The following is a 21,156-nucleotide window of genomic DNA, read 5'->3' on the forward strand; positions in this document are numbered from 1 at the left end:
CGGCCCTCAGTGAAATTGAGTTTGACACCCTTGAATTATGGGAAGCTGTAGTGTCCTGCACTCACATGGCTCCAATTTTTTTTCTCTTGGCCAGTTTCCAGCATTTACTTTTGGTTTCTGTCAACAACAAAAAAAACCGCCCATTGGATAAAATGAATTCACTTAATGACCTTTTAACCTTAATGACCTTAAGTTGTTTGCTTAACAACTACTGCAAAAAAAGGTCATAAAATTGGGTGCAGTTACCTCAGGCCTTGCTTACTGACTGCAACACCTTAACCAGGATTCCAGGCTTAATTCCAGTCATAAATTGATGTCTATCTGTATATAACTCTTTTGATGCAAATGGTATATACATTTTACCAAAGCTTGTCTGATAGCGCTCTCTTGCTTACATCCAAGAATATGTGATTCAGTAGAAGTACAGGGATCAGGACCTTATTTGCAAATCTCAGGTCCTGAATTCTGTCCAGGAGACTTGTGAAAATGTAAACTGGTGAAGGTGAGTCCCACTGAACTATGAAAATGTGCGGCCTGTAGGTCTTCTATTATTGGACAATTCATAAGACATTTTGGTTTAAATAGCTCTTTTTCTATGGTAGTGTAGTCCTCAAGACTTTCAAATGTGTTATTCTACAAGGCTAATAGTGGATTCCCCTTCATGGATTACTGCCTTGTCTTGGTGAAGGGGCTTGCGTAATTCAATGAAGCTATGAGCTATGCCCTGCAGGGCCACCCAAGACGGAAAGGCCATAGCAGAGAGTTCTGACAAAACGTGATCCACTGGAGAAGGAAATGGCAAACCACTCCAGTATCTTTGCCATGAAAACCCTATGGACAGTACCAAAAGGCAAAACGATATGTCGATGGAAGATGAGCCCCTCAGGTCGGAAGGTGTCCAATATGCTACTGGGGAAGAGCAGAGGGCTAGTACTAGTAGCGCCAGAAAGAATGAAGCGACTGGGCGAAAGCCGAAAGGACGCTCGAAAGGAAAGTCCGTTGCTGTAAAGATTCTTTCTCCATAGGAACCTGCACTGTAAGATCCATGAATCAAGGAAAGCTGGATGTGGTCAAACAAGAGATGACAAGACTAAACATCGACATCTTAGTTATCAGCGAACTAAAATGGACAGGAATGGGTGAATTTAATTCAGATGACCATCAGGTATACTATTGCAGGCAAGAATCCCTCAGAAGAAATGGAGTAGCCTTCATAGTCAATAAAAGAGTAGGAAAAGCAATACTGGGATACAATCCTCAAAATGACAGAATGATCTCAGTTCGAATCCAAGGCAAACCATTCAATATCACACTAGTCCAAGTCTATGCCCCAACCACCAGTGCTGAAGAGGATGAAATTGACCAGTTCTATGAAGCCCTACAGCACCTTATAGAACTAACACCAAAAAATGATGTCCTTATCATCATGGGGGATTGGAATGCTAAAGTAGGAAGCCAAAAGATAACCGGAATAACAGGCAAGTTTGGCCTTGGAGTACAAAATGAAGCAGGGCACAGGCTCATAGAATTTTGCCAAGAGAATACGATGGTCATAGCAAACACTCTTTTCCAACAACCCAAGAGATGGCTCTACACATGGACATACACCATGCTCTGCAGCCAAAGATGGAGAAGCTCTATACAGTCAGTAAAAACAAGATCAGGAGCTGCCTGTGGCTCAGACCATGAGCTTCTCATTGGAAAGTTTAGGCTTAAACTGAAGAAAGTAGGGAAAACCACTAGGCCACTCAGGTATGAATTAAATCATATCCCTGTTGAATATACAGTAGAGGTGACAAATAGATTTAAGGAATTAGATCTGATAGACAGAGTGCCTGAAGAACTATGGACAGAGGTTCGCAACATTGTACAACAGGTAGCAACCAAAACCATCCCAAAGAAAAATAAATGCAAGAAAGCAAAATGGCTGTCTGAGGAAGCTTTGCAAATAGCTGAGGAAAGGAGGGAAGTGAAAGGCAAGGGAGAAAAAGAAAGATACGCCCAATTGAATGCAGAATTCCAGAGAATAGCTAGAAGAGATAAGAATGCCTTCTTAAATGAACAGTGCAAAGAAATAGAAGAATACAATAGAATAAGGAGGACCAGAGATCTTTTCAAGAAAATTGGAGAGATGAAGGGAACGTTTCATGCAAAAATGGGCATGATAAAGGACCAAAATGGCAGGGACCTAACAGAGGCAGAAGAGATTAAGAAGAGATGGCAAAATTACATAGAAGAACTATACAAGAATGAGCTTAACATCCCTGATAATCACAATGAGGTGGTCACTGACCTCAAGCCAGACATCGTAGAATGTGAAGTGAAGTGGGCCTTAGAAAAGCTGAGCAACAACAAAGCTAGTGGAGGTGACAGTATTCCAGCTGAGCTATTCAAAATCTTAAAAGACGCTGCAGTAAAAGTGCTACACTCAATTTGCCAGCAAATTTGGAAAACTCAACAGTGGCCACAGGATTGGAAAAGATCACTTTACATTCCAATTCCAAAGAAAGGCAGTGCCAAAGAATGTTCAAACTATCGCACCATTGCACTCATTTCTCATGCTAGTAAAGTTATGCTTAAAATCCTACAAGCTAGACTCCAGCAGTATGTGGAACGAGAACTACCAGAAGTACAGGCAGGATTTTGAAGAGGCAGAGGAACTAGAGATCAAATTGCCAACATACGCTGGATCATGGAGAAAGCTAGAGAGTTCCACAAAAGCATCTACTTCTGCTTCATTGACTATGCTAAAGCCTTTGATTGTGTGGATCACAACAAACTGTGGCAAGTTCTTAGAGATGGGAGTACCAGACCATCTTATTTGTCTCTTGAGAAACCTATATGTGGGCCAAGAAGCAACAGTGAGAACTGGACATGGAACCACTGATTGGTTCAAAATTGGGGGTCCGGCAAGGCTGTATATTGTCGCCCTGCCTATTTAACTTATATGCAGAGCACATCATGAGAAAGGCAGGGCTAGATGAGTCAAAAGTTGGAATTAAGATTGCCGGAAGAAATATCAACAACCTAAGATATGCAGATGATACCACTCTAATGGCAGAAAGTGAAGAACTAAAGAGCCTCTTGTTGCGGCTGAAGAAGGAGAGTGCAAAACTTGGGTTGAAACTTAATATTAAGAAAACCAAGATCATGGCATCCGGCCCTCTCAATTCCTGGCAAATAGATGGAGAAGAAATGGAGGTAGTGACAGATTTTATTTTCCTGGGCTCCAAGATCACTGCAGATGGGGACTGTAGCCAAGAAATTAAAAGACTTTTGCTCCTCGGGAGGACAGCCATGGCAACGGACCTGGCCTGCATCACAGAGACCTGGCTGGGCCAAGGGGGGAGTCCCCCTCTCAGAACTATGCCCACCGGGCTTCCGGGTGCTTCACCAGCCGCGGGCCCAGGACAGGGGTGGTGGGGTGGCGGTTATAATTAGGGAGAGTCTTTGTCCGCAAGTGGCCACTGTCCCTCAGATAGGCGGGTGTGATTCTCTCCTTTTGAAGTTGGGTCTTAGAGTTCAGTTGGGCGTTTTGATTACATATCTGTCTCCCAGCTGCATGTCATCGACCCTGCCTAAGCTCTTCGACGTCTTGCCCGGGTTGCGATTGAGTTTCCCAGGCTTATAGTTCTGGGGGATTTCAATCTGCCCTCCGCGGGGAAGGCATCTGAGTTGGCCCGGGAGTTCATGGCCTCCATGACGGCCAGGGACCTGACTCAAATAATTCAAGACCCGACTCATAATGGGGGGCACACACTCGACCTGGTTTTTATCTCTGGGCAGTGGATTAATGATATGGGTAGGGGGGATTTAACTATCCAACCCATCATGGTCTGATCATTTTCTTCTCCGGCTAGACTTTCAGTACGCCACCCCCCGCTGCTGGGAGGCAGAACTGACCAGGTGGTTCCGCCCCAGGCGCCTGATGGACCCTGAGAGGTTCCAGACGGAGCTTGGGACATTTCCTGCTTCCCTTGCCCACGACTCTGCCAAGGCCCTACTGGTAGCCTGGGATAGGGCTGCTGCTGGGGCCTTGGATCGAGTTGTGCCTTTGCGGCCTCTGACCCAGCGCAGAGTCCGGGTGCCCCCTGCTTTACCGAGGGACTCCAAGAGATGAAGTGCCGGAAAAGACGCCTTGAGAGCTGTTGGAGGTCCAGCAGTTCCAAATCTGATTGAACACGGCTAAGAACTTATCTTACGTCTTACCTAGTGGTGATGGAAGCGGCAAAGCGTGCTTACTTTTCCGCTCTCATTGCGTCCGCAGATAACCGCCCAGCCGCCCTGTTTAGAGTGACCCGCTCACTGCTTAACCAGTGACCGAGGGATGACCCCTTGCAGGGTAGGGCTGAGGAATTTGTACAGTATCTGCTGGACAAAAGCACTCAGATCCGGACTGGTTTGGACTCCGACTGGGTGGAATCCGGCGGAGTGGAGAGGGTACGTTTTGGTTATACCATTTGGGGTGAGTTTGACCCTGTTTCTTTGGATGATGTGGACAGGATTATGCGTAGACTGAGCACTACAACTTGTTTACTGGACCCATGTCCCTCCTGGCTGGTTTTGGCCGCTGGAGAGGTGACAGGGGGCTGGCTCCAGGCAGTTGTCAACGCTTCATTATAAATAATAATAATAATAATAATAATAATAATAATAATAATAATAATAATAATAATAATAATAATAATAAGTAGTAGTAGTAGTAGTAGTAGGAAGGGACCTTGGAGGTCATCTAGTCCAACCCCCTGCTCAGGTAGGAAACCGTATACCATTTCAGGCAAATGGCTGTCCAGTCTCTTCTTAAAAACCTCCAGTGTTGGAGCATTCACCACCTCTGGAGGCAGGTTGTTCCACTGGTTAATTGTTCTGTCAGGTAGTTTCTCCTTAGTTCTAGGTTGCTTCTCTCCTTGACTAGTTTCCATCCGTTGCTTCTTGTCCTGCTTTCAGGTGCTTTGGAGAATAGCTTGACTCCCTCTTCTTTGTGGTAGCCCCTGAAATATTGGAACACTGCTATCATGTCACCCCTCACTCTTCTCTTCGTTAAACTACACACACCCATTTCCAGCAACCGTTCCCTATATGTTTTGGCCTCCAGCCCCCTAATCATCTTTGTTGCTCTTCTCTGTACCCTTTCTAGAGTCTCGACATCTTTTTTACATCGTGGTGACCAAAACTGGATGCAGTATTCCAGGTGTGGCGTTACCAAAGCATTGTAAAGTGGTATTAGTACTTCACTTGATCTTGATTCTATCCCTCTGTTAATGCAGCCTAGCACTGTGTTGGCTTTTTTGGCAGCTGCAGCACACTGCTGGCTCATATTTAAGTGATTGTCTACTAGGACTCCGAGATCCCTCTCACAGTTACTACTATTGAGCAAGGTATCACCTATACTATACCTGTGCATTTGATTTTTCCTGCCTAAATGTAGAACCTTACTTTTTTCACCATTGAATTTCATTTTGTTAGATAGTGCCCAGTGTTCGAGTCTGTCCAGATCCTTCTGTATCTTAAGCCTATCTTCTGGAGTATTGGCTATTCCTGCCAGCTTGGTGTCGTCTGCAAATTTGATGAGTTCCCCATCTATTCCCTCATCCAAGTCATTAATGAAGATATTGAAGAGCACTGGGCCCAGAACAGAGCCCTGGGGCACCCCACTACACACTTCCTTCCATGTAGATGCAGTTCCATTGAGGACCACACGCTGAGTACGGCCAGTCAGCCAGCTACGAATCCATCTGGTGGTGATGCTGTCTAACCCACATTTTTCTATCTTATCAAGTAGTAGGTTGTGATCTACTTTATCTAATGCCTTACTGAAGTCCAAGTAAATTATATCTACAGCATTCCTCTGGTCCACTAATTTTGTCACTTGGTCAAAGAATGTAATAAGATTTGTCTGGCATGATCTGTTTTTGACAAACCCATGTTGACTTTTAGTGATGACTTTGTTTGCATCAAGGTGTTCGCTGATTTGTTGTTTGATTATCTTTTCCAGAATCTTCCCAGGTATTGAGGTCAGGCTGATAGGCCTGTAGTTTCCTGGATCTATTTTTTTCCCTTTTTTGAATATGGGAACTACATCAGCTCTCTTCCAGTCCTCTGGTAGTTCCCCAGTGCTCCAGGATCTATGAAAAATATAGTTCAGTGGTTCTGAGATCACGCCTGCCAGTTCCTTGAGAACTTTGGGATGTAATCCATCTGGTCCTGGTGATTTGAACTCGTCTAGGCTGGACATTGATGGAGGGTGTCTTCCCCTCTGCCTTAAAAGAGGCGGTGGTGAGGCCCCTTCTCAAGAAGCCTGCTCTGGACCCGGCCTCCTTGAATAACTATTGTCCTGTCTCCAACCTTCGCTTTGTAGCGAAGATTGTTGAGAGTGTTGTAGCGCATCAGCTTCCGCAATTCCTGGATGAAGCGGACTATCTGGACCCGTAGCAGTCCGGTTTCAGACCCGGTTACAGCACAGAAACGGCATTGGTCGCACTGGTAGATGATCTCTGGCGGGCCCAGGACAGGGGTTGCTCCTCTGTCCTGGTCCTACTTGACCTCTCAGCGGCTTTTGATACCATTGACCATGGTATCCTGCTGCGACGGCTCGAGGGGTTGGGAGTGGGAGGCACTGTTTTATGGTGGTTCTCCTCCTACCTCTCGGGCCACTCGCAGTTTGTATTGGCAGGGGGACAGAAATCTACCCCGAGGCCCCTTTCTTGTGGGGTACCTCAGGGGTCGGTTCTCTCCCCCCTCCTTTTTAACATCTATATGAAGCCGCTGGGTGAGATCATCCGTTGCTTTGGGGTGAGGTATCACCAATATGCCGATGATACCCAGTTGTTTATCTCCACCCCGAGCCAACCCAGTGATGCCCTTGACGTGATGTCCCGGTGCCTGGAGGCGGTGCGGGTCTGGATGGGAAGGAACAGGCTCAGGCTGAACCCCTCCAAGACCAAGTGGCTGTGGATACCGGCATCTCGTATTGTCCAACATGTTCCATCTCTTTTGATGGGGGGGAGCCATTGCCCTCCTCAGAAAGGGCCCACAACTTGGGTGTCCTCCTGGATTCATGGCTCAATTTGGAGGATCATCTAACTGCTGTGACCAGGGGGGCTTTTGCACAGGTTTGCCTGGTGCGCCAGTTGCGCCCCTTTTTGGACCGAGATGCCCTATGCACGGTCACCCATGCCCTAGTCACTTCTCGCCTGGATTACTGCAATGCTCTCTACATGGGGCTGCCCTTGAAGTGCACCCGGAGGCTTCAGCTAGTGCAAAATGCGGCCGCACAGGTGCTTATGGGAGTATCTCAATACTCCCATGTTACACCTCTCCTGCGCGAGCTGCATTGGCTTCCGGTTGCCCTCCGGGTGCAATTCAAAGTGCTGGTAATTACCTTTAAAGCCCTACATGGCTTAGGCCCGGGGTACTTGCGAGACCACCTGCTGCCAATGTCAACCTCCCATCGCCTGGTTCGCTCCCAGAGTCGGCCTCCTCAGGGTGCCGTCGGCCAGGCAATGCTGGCTGGCGACCCCCAGGGGAAGAGCCTTCTCTGTGGGCGTGCTGACCCTCTGGAATGATTTGCCCCCGGAGCTGGGGACGGCCCCTGACCTTTGATCCTTCTGCCGCGACCTGAAGACATGGTTGTTCCAACAAGCGGGCCTGGACTGATCATGGTTTTTTAAATTTGGTTTTTATCGGCTTAAATTGTCCTTTATTTATTTATTGTTTAATTCTTTTTTAATCTTTGTATTCTATGTTTTTTAATTTTTTATTGTTGTGAGCCGCCCTGAGTCCTTAGGGAGAAGGGCGGCATATAAATTTAATAAATAATAATAAAATCTAGACAGCACACTAAAAAGCAGAGTTATCACCCTGTCAACAAAAGTGTATAGTCAAGGCTATGGTCTTCCCAGTTGCAATGTATGGCAGTGAAAATTGGACCATAAAAAAGGCTGAGCACCAAAGAATTTAGGCCTTTGAACTGTGGTGCTGGAGAAGACTCCTGCGAGTCCCTTGGACCGCAAGGCGATCAAACCGGTCAGTCCTAGAGGAGATCAACCCTGACTGCTCTTTAGAAGGCCAGATCCTGAAGTTGAAACTCAAATACTTTGGCCACCTGATGAGAAGGAAGGACTCACTGGAGAAGAGCCTAATGCTGGGAAAGATTGAGGGCAAGAGAAGAAGGGGACGACAGAGAATGAGGTGGCTGGATGGAGTCACTGAAGCAGTAGGCGTGAGCTTAAATGGACTCCAGAAGATGGTACAGGACAGGAAGGCCTGGAGGAACATTGTCCATAGGGTCGCAATGGGTCGGACACGACTTCGCAGCTAACAACAATAATAGTGGATTAGTATCCGGGTTTCCCTTCACCTATTCCAGCATTTTAGCCACAATACCACATTCTCTGACAAATTACTTGAAATCCTAAGGTAATTTGTTTTAAGAGCATAAAGTGTGTCAAATATTCCAATCATGATCATCTTGTGGTTAAAGGATCCTTCTAAATAGAGCACTAGCACAAAGCTTCACAATAGATTTGTAGAAGTGAATCAGATCTCAAAAGACATCTGGACCACAAAAGGGGTTATGAATGCTTATTGGGCTAGAAATTTTTTTCCAAAAATACTGCTTTCCACCAATTTGTAGATAGCATATAAATGAAGAAAGTGCAATAGCATCATTCTTGCCAGGAATGGTGATCCAACAAAAAACACTTAAGAACAACGCATGCAAAATCAAGAATCTGTAAAAGAATCCAAGGGTAATGACAGGAGTCTGCAATCCACTTATACGGTACCATAAGTGCCACAATAAGGAACATTGAAGAATGGTATGCATAAAGGGTTATTTAGGAGAAATAAATGTTTCTCCAGAAAAGAGACTGCCATTCATATCAATCTCATCAAAGGGCACTTGAATGATCCAGCAGCCTGTTGGATCAATGTTCTGCAGACAGTGGAAGATTTTGGTTTTCAGCTGGAGAAAGCAAACCACTGTGGGGCATGACAGTGGTATATTATGACTTGGAGTTCCTTTGTATCCTTAGAACTTGGAAAGCTCACAATCACTAAGAGTTTTACAAAGGATTGTTAAATTCTGTTTGAAGGATTTTGAGAAGGGATAAAAAAATGAAAATCTGACAGATTTCAAGGGATTAAAGATTTAAGATTGTTAAAATAAAATATAGAAGAAATAAAATTGGTTTATTTCATCATGGTTAAAACAGATACATTATCTCTGATAACTCTTAATGGACTTTGGCTGACCAGGATTGAACAAAGAGACTTTAAAGATTTGTCTATAGATATGAGTCATAGAAAATAAAGAGAACATTTGTTATATGTGCATTTGTTGTATGTCAAGAGAAGGTTGCTGATATTACTAAAATAGGGGGAATATTTTTTTTGTTTACTATTTTCCTTTCCTTCCTTCTTTTATGTACTATTTTTCTTTTTATTCTTTTAGTTTGTATTAGTACTTATCTTTTTAACTGTATTTATTTATTTATTTTATTACATTTATATACCGCCCTTTCCCGAAGGACTCAGGGCGGTTTACAGGGTGATTAAAAAACCAAGATACAAAAGTTAAAAACAAATTTTAAAAAACTGTAATGTCCAAATGAATTTTTTTTTAAAAAAAGTCCTCCATTCATCTTATAGAGTAAATCACATGGTATTCGTTTTGACGTATCAGAAGCGATGCTGCTGACCATAACCGAAAGGCCGCAGAAGGCTCCATCTCAACCACACGGAAAAGGCCCTTAAATTTACCATCTCGCTCCCTTTGCAGACACCCACTTCGTAGAAGCGGATTATGCTACGCACCGACTTCGTTCCCTCTCAACCGCGGGAAAGGACGAGCTCAGATGAGACAGGGACCGTGGGCACCTAGGCTTTCTCCCTCCCAGTTGCTCCCAGCGATCTACCGCTGTGGTTACCCCTTTTTATACTATTCGGAGGACCGACCCACCGCCTTCAAGGGCCGCAGGACGCCGAGACGGCGTCTGATCCTCGAACACCAAGGAGTAGTTCACAAGGGGGAGAACGGGGTTAATTCTCCCCTCCGTCTTTCCTGCGGTCCAGCACCTCCTAGCTCAGGGGTAGGCAACCTCGGCTCTTTTATGACTCATGGACTTCAACTCCCAGAATTCCTGAGCCAGCCAAGCTGGCTCAGGAATTCTGGGAGTTGAAGTCCATGAGTCATAAAAGAGCCGAGGTTGCCTACCCCTGTCCTAGCTGTATGAATCTTGGGGGTCACTCAGAAGTGCGTCCCGCTGAGACCAGCGAACTTCCGACCTCAGCAATGACGCTTCCGGGACTCAGGTAGACTCGGCTCTGGCCACGCCCCCCACGTGATTTCCCATTCCTAGAACTCCACCTCGCCCGGCCGAATGGGGGTCAAGGTTCACAGGGCTCCCGGAAGTAACTTTTCTCCTTGTGCCATTCAAATTCCTCGTGGCTTCTCATTGGCCCCCCGGAGATAGTGTGATCTCTGATTGGGCAAAGAAAGTTCGGCGCACGTCTACCTACCTTCCTTGTCAACTCGGCCTCTCGCGAGGCGGTACGCCGGACACGTGATCTGCGATTGAGCAATATCAGCCACAGAGCGAGCTGTTGACTGGTTGGCCCCGCCAGATGGCTCCGCCCTCTTAGGTCACCTTATTTGTTGTTTATGAAACCTCTCGAATCGGCGACCTTTCTACTGGCTGGTTTGCTCGTCGATTAAAAGACCACTCGTCTTCTCTATTGGTTGGATGCTTTTTAACTCGCCATTCCGCCTCCTTCGCTGCATTGGTGCTAGAGCTTCTGCCCGTCCTTCCCTTCGCGGAGTTCCAATTAGCTAGACGAGGCAAGGGTGCGGTTTCCCGGGAGTCGATTGGTGGAGAGCACGTTCTAGCGCCCCAGGTGCCTAGCGGCCATTGGCTTAGAATGTAGCCTAACTCCGCCTTCCGGCATAGAGTTGGGTTTGGTTGAGATAGGTTGTTTGTGTGCGAAACAGTCCAGGGCCGCGAAGTGGGGGGAGCCAGCGCCGTCTCAGGTACCTGTGTGGGGCTCTTAGGCCGCGCCGGCTGTCTGGCATCTCGAGGCGTCGTTTTGGCTCCCTGGGAGCGGCTCCCTCAGACCCCAGTGGCTTGACTACGTGAGGGCTAGAGGATGGTCTCGGGGCCTACGCCTGGCCGTGGGGGAGCGAGAGGAGGGAGTGGGCTTGGCTAGCGATTCCTTCCGATGGGGCGACCGCGGCCTGGTGGCTGGGGGGGGACGGCGCAAGAGGTTAATTGGAGGCCCTGCCGGCTCTGGGGGAGGTGGGCCTGCCCCTTTTCAACCGTCTACCAGGGGAGGGAGGGATATTTGCCGCGGAGGGAGGTGGCCTAGAGCAGTGTTTCCCAACCTTAGGAACTTGAAGATGCGTGGACTTCAACTCCCAGAATTCCCCAGCCAGCATAGCTGGCTGGGGAATTCTGGGAGTTGAAGTCCACGCATCTTCAAGTTCCTAAGGTTGGGAAACGCTGGCCTAGAGAAGCCAAAAGTGGGGCGAAGCGAAAGGCCTCTCAACATCCAGGGCAGCTGAACGGGGCCAAGGAGGTTTTTTTTTTAACATTAGAATTGGGCTGGGAGGGCGAGTCGAAGCGGGGTCGCCAGGCGTGAGCGTGGCAGGGAACATACGCGTCGGAATGGCGACCGTCTCTCCCGGGCGATGTTTCTCTCTGTGGCCTTTCTGACGTAGGGAACCGACTGGGCTGAGTTATGAAAGGCTTGCTACTTGCTGCTGGTGGAGGGGAGTCCGCATAATAAACGGGCCCTAGTGAGAAGTTCCAGGGTTATTCATCGATAATCAAAACTCTTGAGCTAGGGATCGTTCTCGTACCGTAGTCGGTTCGATATTGTGAAGCTTCCCTCGAGTCTAAAGCTGTTAGGAACTGCTAGTGTAGAATAGATTGCATGTTTACTCATTAGTAAAATCTGGTTAGCGTAGGAGGGAAGCTGTTGGAGCTTCCTAGCCTGGTTCTTGGCGTTAGGAAAGCAGAACTTTGTGCTAGCGCGATAGCCGGCGAACTTAGTTGTTTAGCGTTTTGCTAGCTGTTGTACACGATCCAGGCTTGGTTTGTCTGACTTGTTCAAAGCTTTCGCTGTATTGTCTTTCCATGTTTTCTTTCTGTTGAAAGAGGTATGTCTTCTCATAACGCTAATTCCTTTCTTTCTTAACTGTAAGTCACCTAGGAGGGGCAAAACCATTTGCCCTTTCAAAGAAGAGTTACCGATTGCGTGGTCAGCAGTCACGGAGTGTTTGTGATTCGGCTTACATTTATGGTAATAGGTAGGCATGTGTGATGCTTTTTACTAATCCTTGTAATTAAGCTCTGAAAGGCACATTGACGCTTCGTGGATGTTTTAAGGTTCTTTTTCCTTAAAGTTGTACTCCATTAAAAATGCATCGATGTGGGAAAGCTGCCCAGAAAACTAGAGGGAAGAGAGAATGTTCTTTATTAAATCAGTATGAGAAGTAGACTTAGCCAAGATGCAGTGCTTAATGTATCTTACATCCAAAAGATGCTATAAGGCTTTGATAGCTGATAGAAATGCATTGATACCGAGCTTAAAACTAAGACCTGCACAATATGAATGAATTTCCGTATTCTTCATTATGGCTTATTTAAGAAATTGTGTTTTCTTAAATTGATTTATCCTGAATCCACACAGATATAGAACTAGATTCTAGATATTATGAAGGATGCACTCTTGGAGATTAGCAGTAAACTTTTTGTTTAATGGTGAGAAACTTTCTTTTAGTCTTCACAAAATTTCCCTAGTTTTATCATTATTGTTCTTAGCCATTGTTGCAACTTTTTTTGTTTGGCAATCCACTGATTTTTCTAAGGTATTATCATCGGTATAACTGAGATCAAAGAATGTATATGAAAATGAAGTATGTGTGTTTAAAAAAACCTGACTAAAATGATAAACTAGTGTAGAAGTGAATTGCTATTACTGTGCTTAAAATTGATGGCGAGTGGACTCATGGACTCATATTTTTGGCCAGTACTATGACTTCCATTTTCAGTTTGACTCTGTATTTGTCTTTTTGCTCTATTAGAATTATAATTTCAAAGTTATATTTAGATTCTTAGATTACATACTCGGTTTCAAATTTCTTCCGTTTGTTTTCTGTATGTTATCTTTAGTTCTTTTGTTGCAAAAAGATTTTGACACCTTTGTCTTCCTACTGACTATAGGTGTGCATTTGCTTACAGTTCTAAAAATGTCCCATCATTAGTGTGGCATAATAGTATTCTTTACAGGTAACAAATCTCTTTCCCATAATGAAAAACAATGGTTTTAACCTGTTACTTTATATGGCAAACACCTTGGAATATAAAACTAGAAGCCTTTCACCCTGGAAATACATCCTGCTTATTTTGTCACAAGGGTAAACTTGGGTAATTTGCTGATTGTATGCAAATACTGATCACAAGAAAGAATCAAAAGCTTTAACAGGTTTTATGGTTGTACTTTAAGTGCTACCATATGTAGTAAAGGAAAGTTATTTCCATAATTTGCTTTTAAGCTTTCTCTGAGCATAAATGAACAGGAATTTAGAACAGAATGCAGACTGACCTTGGGTCTGATTAAGCATGGCAACGCCTGGTGCGCCAGTTGCAGCCCTATCTAGACCGGGATGCCCTGCGTACGGTCACTCATGCGCTCGTGACCTCTCGGTTAGACTACTGCAATGCTCTCTACATGGGGCTGCCCTTGAGGACCACTCGGAGGCTCCAACTGGTACAGAATGCAGCCGCGAGAGTTGTGTTGGGAGTCTCCCGATACTCCCATGTCACACCTCTGCTCCGTGAGCTGCATTGGCTCCCAGTTGTCTTCCGGGTGAGATTCAAGGTTCTGGTAATGGTTTTCAAGGCCCTACATGGCATGGGTCCGGAGTACCTTAGGGATCACCTGCTGCCGGCGTCAACTTCCCTCCGCCCTGTGCGTTCCCACAGAGAGGGCCTCCTCAGGGTGTCACCGGTCAGAGAATGTCGTCTGGTGGCCCCCAGGGGGAGGTCCTTCTCTGTGGGCGCCCCGGATTTATGGAATCGTTTGCCGGTTGAGCTCCGGATGGCGCCCGACCTTCGCTCCTTCCGACGCGATCTGAAGACTTATTTGTTCGAACAAGCCGGCCTGGCCTGATGGGGGATGGGGTTGGATTTTATTGTTGTTTTAAATGTATTTTAACCTATTGTTGTAACTTGGGCATCTCGTTTAATTCTTTCTTAATTTTTGTATTTTTGTACTTTTATATGTTTGCCCTGTTCACCGCCCTGAGTCCTTCGGGAGAAGGGCGGTATACAAATAAAATTATTATTATTATTATTATTATTATTATTATTATTATTATTATTATTATTATTATTATTATTATTATTATTATTATTATTAATAATTATTATTATTATTATTATCATTCCTTACTGATATTAGGGGACTAGGGTTTCTTATCCTGGTTGGCCTTTATTGACTTGAGCTATTTGAAAGTGAAGTCTTAATCTGAGTGAAAAGCTAATGGTAGTTTTTGTTAATAAGGAGGAGCTCTCTAATTTTCTAGAGCATTGGGTGTATTTTACAGTATGTAATTCCTGTTAGTACTTAATAACCTTTGTATTTTCTATCCCTTGTCAGCAAAGGGACAATCTAAGATTGAACTGGTTTTTAAATCAGATGAGCTCTGGGTACAAGGAGTTCCATGAACATGAAGTAGCCTTTCTGTTTAGGTCTCCAAAATGCATCTGTATAGTGGGTTCTCTCTTGATCAGGATATAAGGAAGGAAGCTACTTAAAAATAGGTAGTGGCTGATCACTTTAGGACTGTCGTATAACCAGTATTTTGAACTTGCTTTTGAAAGCAATGTAAATATTGGAATAGTAGCAACATTTGCTTGCTGTTATCAGCCTTCTTGGAAGATGAGGTTTTGCTTTTAGGGTGACTTGCAAAAGTGGAATGTATCTCTATAGATTCATACTAGCAGAGTCTTAATATTACTAAAGAGTTGATCCAAATGGGAAAGAGAACTGATTACAGTGGTAGGTTGAATGTTCAAACAGTTGGAGACAATCAGATTCTCTAGCTTGTATGCTACCAGATTTTTTTATTATCCCTATGTCTTTTGGGCATCACCTATATACATGCTACATGCGTATTGTACTACTTACCCATATATGACTCTTACATAATTTTACTAACTGAGCAGGTCTGCTTAGGCAATTAAAGGGGAATTGTGCCTTGGGATGGACAGGCATATATAATGCTGTGCATGCATAAATATTTACAAAGATGAAGGTTCTTGATTTCAGGCGGAAAAGGGTCATTTTTCTTTAGAATAAAAAAGTGGTTTTAAATTAATGACAGATTGTGTTATCTAGAGTTCTCCAGTGTATATTTGCTGCTTTAATGCACAGTAAACAATTGATTGTCTACCTAGTCAATTAAGTTAGGTCTAGCTGAAGATTTAGTGTTAGGATAGGCTACTCCTGTAAATTTTGTGAAAAATATTAAAGTTAGTGGTTAGTAGGAACCCTAACAATATATCCTGCATATAATTAGAACTTTAAAGAATATATCACAAATATTGTTAGGGACTCATCCTTTCGTTAAAAATTGACATATCTGATTATTCATTTCATATTGACACAATTTTGCTAACAAATCAGTGAAATGGCTTTGGGATGCCTGAGATGAAGAGACTGAGGTGTAATAGCTCGACCTCTTTCTGCATCTTGTTCTTAAGCTCTAATATAATATACACAGCAAACCTCAGCTTTCCATCTTGCTGTGTTAGTATGTAAAGACTCTCCAGCTGGGACAATGATTTCAAATCTTCTAAGTCTTTCCTTGAATATATGTTGGCAAATATACAAATATACAAATATACAAATATAACTGTTAAATTTTATGTTTCTGCTTAAGATGGGGAAAAGTTCATCTTCAGGACAAAGTCCATTAGTTATTGGATCTGAAATTAGGAGACTCATTTATTATTCTAATAACTTTAGCATGTTTTTGCCTAGTCTCTAGAGAAGCATATATAGTAAAACAATAGTGCAGATTAGATTTCTGTAAGACCTCTTTGTTAAAAATCCAATTTTCATTACTTGAACAATATATTTAGTGTATTAAACTTTGCAAAGAGTCCAAGGTTACTAGGGTGGGAATTTCTGTGGGAATTGCAGCCCGGAGTTTTCCATATTTGATATATCTAAAATATTCTTAGTTTCAGCACCTCGAAACTAACTTGTTTAGCTGTAAATAAAGCTCATAACTTCATACACAAGAGGTGGATTGTAAGATATGGTCTTAACTTCAGTTATTTCAATATGTTAATGGTGCTTAAATGTATTTTCAGAATAGAATTTATAAAAGAAAGGAATTCTGGAAGAGAAGACCATTCTGAAGACCACTTTTGAATGTAGTAACTGGTATCCAAGTGGTAAGAGAAGGAAGATTGACTTTTAACAAATAGATGCACAAATAATTAATCAGTATAACTATTAATACTGGCAAAAGTAAATGCTTGTCCCATCTTAACTAATGCTCCATACATACAAATTCATTACTATTCATGTTGTGTTCAGTTTACCACATAATCTTCTGTGTCTTTGCTGTCCAAAGGCTAGTTTCTGTGCTAAATTTCTTTACTGTGATCCAAGGAGGGTTTCTTTTCCTACAGAAAATTGCCTAATATATATAGTTCATAAAGGGCCTTCACTGGAGCAAGATAGGAAGTGTTAAACTTATTTTTTTCCAGTTCTAAATTAGTCAGAAGGAAATACAAGTTGTACAGAAGAAGAACACTCTGCCAGGTTTTGAGGGAGTTGCAGAAAAATCAGAGTGGACTCGTGAACTACTGCTGACAGTAGTGGTTTTCTAAAACAGTGGTTTTGAATTGAAATAATAATGACATACCATTTCCAGTGTAACAGAAAAGATATGAATCTTGTTTTGACAAATCTCTACCAAATTGTATTTGGATTGTTAGGCCTGAATTATATATATGAGCCAAATAATTGGTGAGTTGACTTGTCTTCATAGAAATGGAATAAAATAATGTTAAGGACAGAATTATGTATACATATAAAATTGATGAGTTGAACATTGTTCTGATATTTCTGGTATTGATAATGTCTTTTCCAGAAAATCTGTACAGGAAGTCCAAGGTTAAGAATATCCATCTTAAAGACAACTTATATCCTGAGTCAACAAACCTCTGAAGCTGCACAATGCTTTCCTGAGCGTCATGAAGTAGTGCATGATATATATATATATATATATATATATGATAGAGAGAGAGAGAGACTTTTTTCAATGGTTCATGGAAGCATCATGTGGCTTCAGAGATTCGTTGGCTCAAGGAAGGAAAACGCCATCCACCATTTTGAGGCAGATTGCTTTGCCCTTAGAATGGTGAAAGATTGAATTCCAGTTGTTGAATTGGCTCTCCTTGCTGGAAGTCTGTCTCCCCTCTAACTCAGTTTTAAGTATGAAACTTAAAATTGTAAACAACTTTGTTGCTGTACTGTTCATCTCTGATGTGCAAAAGTACAACTACAATAACCTGTTTTAATTTAAATAACAAATTTGGATTAAAGACAGAGTTAGGGATGGAACTCGTTCTTAACCTGGGGACTGTCTGTAGAACCTATCCAGATCTTTAAACACTGTATCTGAAGAAAGAAAAAAAATTTCTACTAATTAATTTTAATCACAACCACGGGAAATGGTCTAGAACCATTTGTTGTTAACTAAAGCAACCATCATCAAATCTTATCATATTTTAATTATTGTATGCTACTTTCTAGGGAAAACCCATCAGTGGAAGCTCTAAACATAAGAATCTCATGGCTAACAAAGAAGCTGTAGTCAAAGATTCCAATTTAGCTGTAACACTGGCTGTGTAGAGTTATAAAATGACTCAAACATAGAATTTTTTGTAAATAATGAACCTAAATAATGAATAATGGCTGATGAACATATCAAGACATAAGAAACTTAATTCTGGACTTCTTTATGCAAGTTTACAAAAAACTACTTGTGTGCTTTAACGGTGGATAAGATAAAAATCTTGGCTTTTCTGTTGCCAGCCATCTTAGATATATACTATAGGAAACTGATGTACATGTAATGTAGAATGAAGAGTGAAATCAGAATCAATTTTACATTATATGAGGAAAAAATTCCAAGGAACTACTAGCAATTTCAGGTTTTTCCTACATTCAGATAGTTAATTGGCATTAGAAATTCCATAAAATAAAAGGCCAAAAGTAGTCTGATATTCTACATGATAATTTCTCTGCTTGCTTCCTGATTTTTATTTATTAGCATATAACTGGCTTCAGAAGGAAAAATAATCATTTTAACCATAAATTTCCATTTACCCAATGACTTTCAAGGATAGCAAATGGTTTGATTCTCTTTGCTTTTAGTCTGACATTCCTGTTAATTCTGATTGCCAATGATAAGATAGTGATGTCACCTGCTGCTGAATTGTCGTTGAGTGATGTGCTAATTTCCTGTATTTCCACACTTTTAGACACTGGATGATTAATAGCACAAACCTCAGAGACTATTTTCATCTGGCATTAACAGAGAAGGGCAGGATAATTCAGTATCCAACCAAATTCTGAAAGGCTTTGCTTCCTTAATTCAGTGTGTTATGCTTCCCTGGATAATGCAGATATACCATAACCCAAGAAGCTGAATAACTTGAAAACTCATGAAAAACCATGAAAAATCAAGGCAATGCATGCTTTTGGGTTGTGTGAGGGATATGACATCACATTTCGGTATAAAAATTCTCAGGTCAAATAAATTTCATCAGTTTAATAGGATAAATTGGAGGAACTATTGAAAGATATATTGGTAGTCCTTGACTTATGACCAGCTGCATAATGAGCAAAGTTACTACATTAAAAAATTATGGCTTCTTGAAGTTATGACTACACACCATTACCTGACCCCCCCCCATGGTCATGTGATTGTATTTGGGGCGCTTAGCAAGCAGCAATTATGACCAATTGTAGCATCTTGTCATGTGATTGCGTGTTGTGACATTTTTTTACTATTTTCTGGCAAAACAATATGCATTGGATTTATGACCATGTGATTTGCTTAATGACAGCAGATTCACTTAACTTATAAATAGGGTTATAAAGTTGAATCTGGTCATGTGGTCACTTGGCTTATGACAACAATGATTTATACCAAAATTTGGGGCTCAATTGTCATAAGTTGAGGACTATCTATACAACACATTGTGAAAAAAACTGAGCAACCTATAGGTGAATTTATATATCTTGGTAGTTTGGATAAATAGATGGAGTTAGGACAGGAAATTGGAGGAGAAATTTTAAGATGTTCAAATGTTGACAGAGAAGTGTATATGTGTGGGCATACCTGCACATATTCAGATGTGATGAATGGATAAGTGAAAATGACTGCATGTAAAAGAGCACTGCCTACTTAGCTATATAGGAGTGAGAACTGAGTATGAGAATTGAACCGTCAACAAATATGCTGGAAGTAATCTGATCTTATGATGTAGGATATAACAAAGAGAGGTGTTTAAGAATGAATGAGTGATGAATGAATGTGAATTCAGTGCAAAAGGGTGAGTGACCATAACATGGAGGCTCATCATGTAGGTAGAATAAATGAGGGTTGAATTACAGAATAAGTATTTGTGGAAAGATTGAATAAATCGTGAGAAAGGAATGGGTAAAAGAGATGTTTGATGGAATCCTGAAAAATAGATACGAGAAGTTTAAAGAAAAGTCAGTCTATGAAATATTGTATAGATGTACTGTAACCAAGATTAGAAAAGTGTGGTGAGATATATAGTGAATGTCAGTGTCAAATAAATCTTGTCAGATTTCTTTTCTTCACCTTTCCTGTTTTTTCTTGGCCTTATTACTTCTTTTTTTCCCCCCTACATTTTGCGTAAGGTTGCTTATCCCAAAAGGGACGAATATATCTATGTCATTATTTATTCAGTTATTTATCCAGCCAATATCTTTGTACATGGGTGTTTGAAATATTAATCTTTTTACTGACTTCATTTCAGTCTGTACCTGGAATGTGACTGATAAATTCTTGTTATTCTGCCTTCTAGTCAGTATGTAATGGTTTTGCACAGTTAGTAACAACATTTCCTAATCAGATCACCTCTAAAAGTGCCTGATTAAATTACCTAGAACACATTTTGAAGTCTGTTGCAGCAGATATAGCAAAGTGTCAAGGCAAAATATGGTAGTCCTGTGTTTCTGCTGAATAAGAGAATGGACTTTGATTTTGCTATAAGGATGACTTGGTTAAAAATAACAATAAAGACTTCCTAAAATAATTTCTAGGAAAGATTTCACAACTGAAACCATTCTAGCAGTTTCTTGTATTAAAGAAATAATGCCATACTTTTTATTAAAGTATTTTAATTTTAATTAATACTAAATGAGTTATTGTACAATATTTTTGTGGGATGATATAATTTACCTTTAATATCTAACCTGTAACACCATGAAATTGAAGCAAATTGGATTAATTCCTGTGTTTACTATAAAATTTTTTCTAACATTTAAGTAATGATTCTGTGTAGTAAGTTCATACTTTGACCATAACAGAACTGCTAGTTATGTCAGACAAGTCTAGGAACTTTTTGGAAAATGTAGACGATCACGGCATGACATGTCTACCAGTTTGTGCTAGAATAGACTAGTATCAGCTGTATAAAGCTTCTCTAAGAAGTATGGGAATGGCGGCAACACCATCATTTTTCAGCTGTTTTATAGTTAGGTCTTGAAAAAGATTTAGCTTTATTTAAAGTTGCTGGGTGACATCTAATAGTTTACCTGACCCTAAGACTATGGAACTCCCATCAGAAGTTTGGTGTTTTTTTTCACACCATGCTGAAGTGCATACAAACCAGTTCTCTCCAAAAGTTAAACTAACTGCAGGTTATTTCCAGGTTTGTGTGGATACTTGGTAAGCTGCACCTGACTTTCTTGGCATGTGTGTCCATACATCGCTGATTTGCTTTTTGCTCAATAAATTCTGTCCTTGCTTACATTTGAAAAATATATAGTTTGGCCTCCTTCAGTCTGATTCTCCTAATGTGTTGAATGACAGCC

The 21,156-nt window shown here is 41.9% G+C and overlaps 1 protein-coding gene across 3 annotated transcripts in view; it reads left to right on the top strand.

Annotated features, from left to right (window-relative positions):
- The first annotated feature begins 10,951 nt into the window (after positions 1–10,951).
- RAB5B (RAB5B, member RAS oncogene family) overlaps positions 10,952–21,156 on the top strand; it is a 33,540-nt gene continuing 23,335 nt past the window's right edge. For 2 of the 3 annotated variants that reach the window (XM_081318534.1, XM_081318532.1), the window contains exon 1: positions 10,952–11,029. The gene's annotated coding sequence lies outside the window, so the exon portion shown is untranslated. Of the gene's footprint in view, positions 11,030–16,444; positions 16,467–21,156 lie in introns of those variants that run through there. The other variant, XM_081318533.1, reaches the window with a different exon arrangement.

This window comes from Vipera berus, assembly GCF_964194415.1.
Source record: "Vipera berus genome assembly, chromosome: 2".
Taxonomy (NCBI): Eukaryota; Metazoa; Chordata; class Lepidosauria; order Squamata; family Viperidae; genus Vipera; species Vipera berus.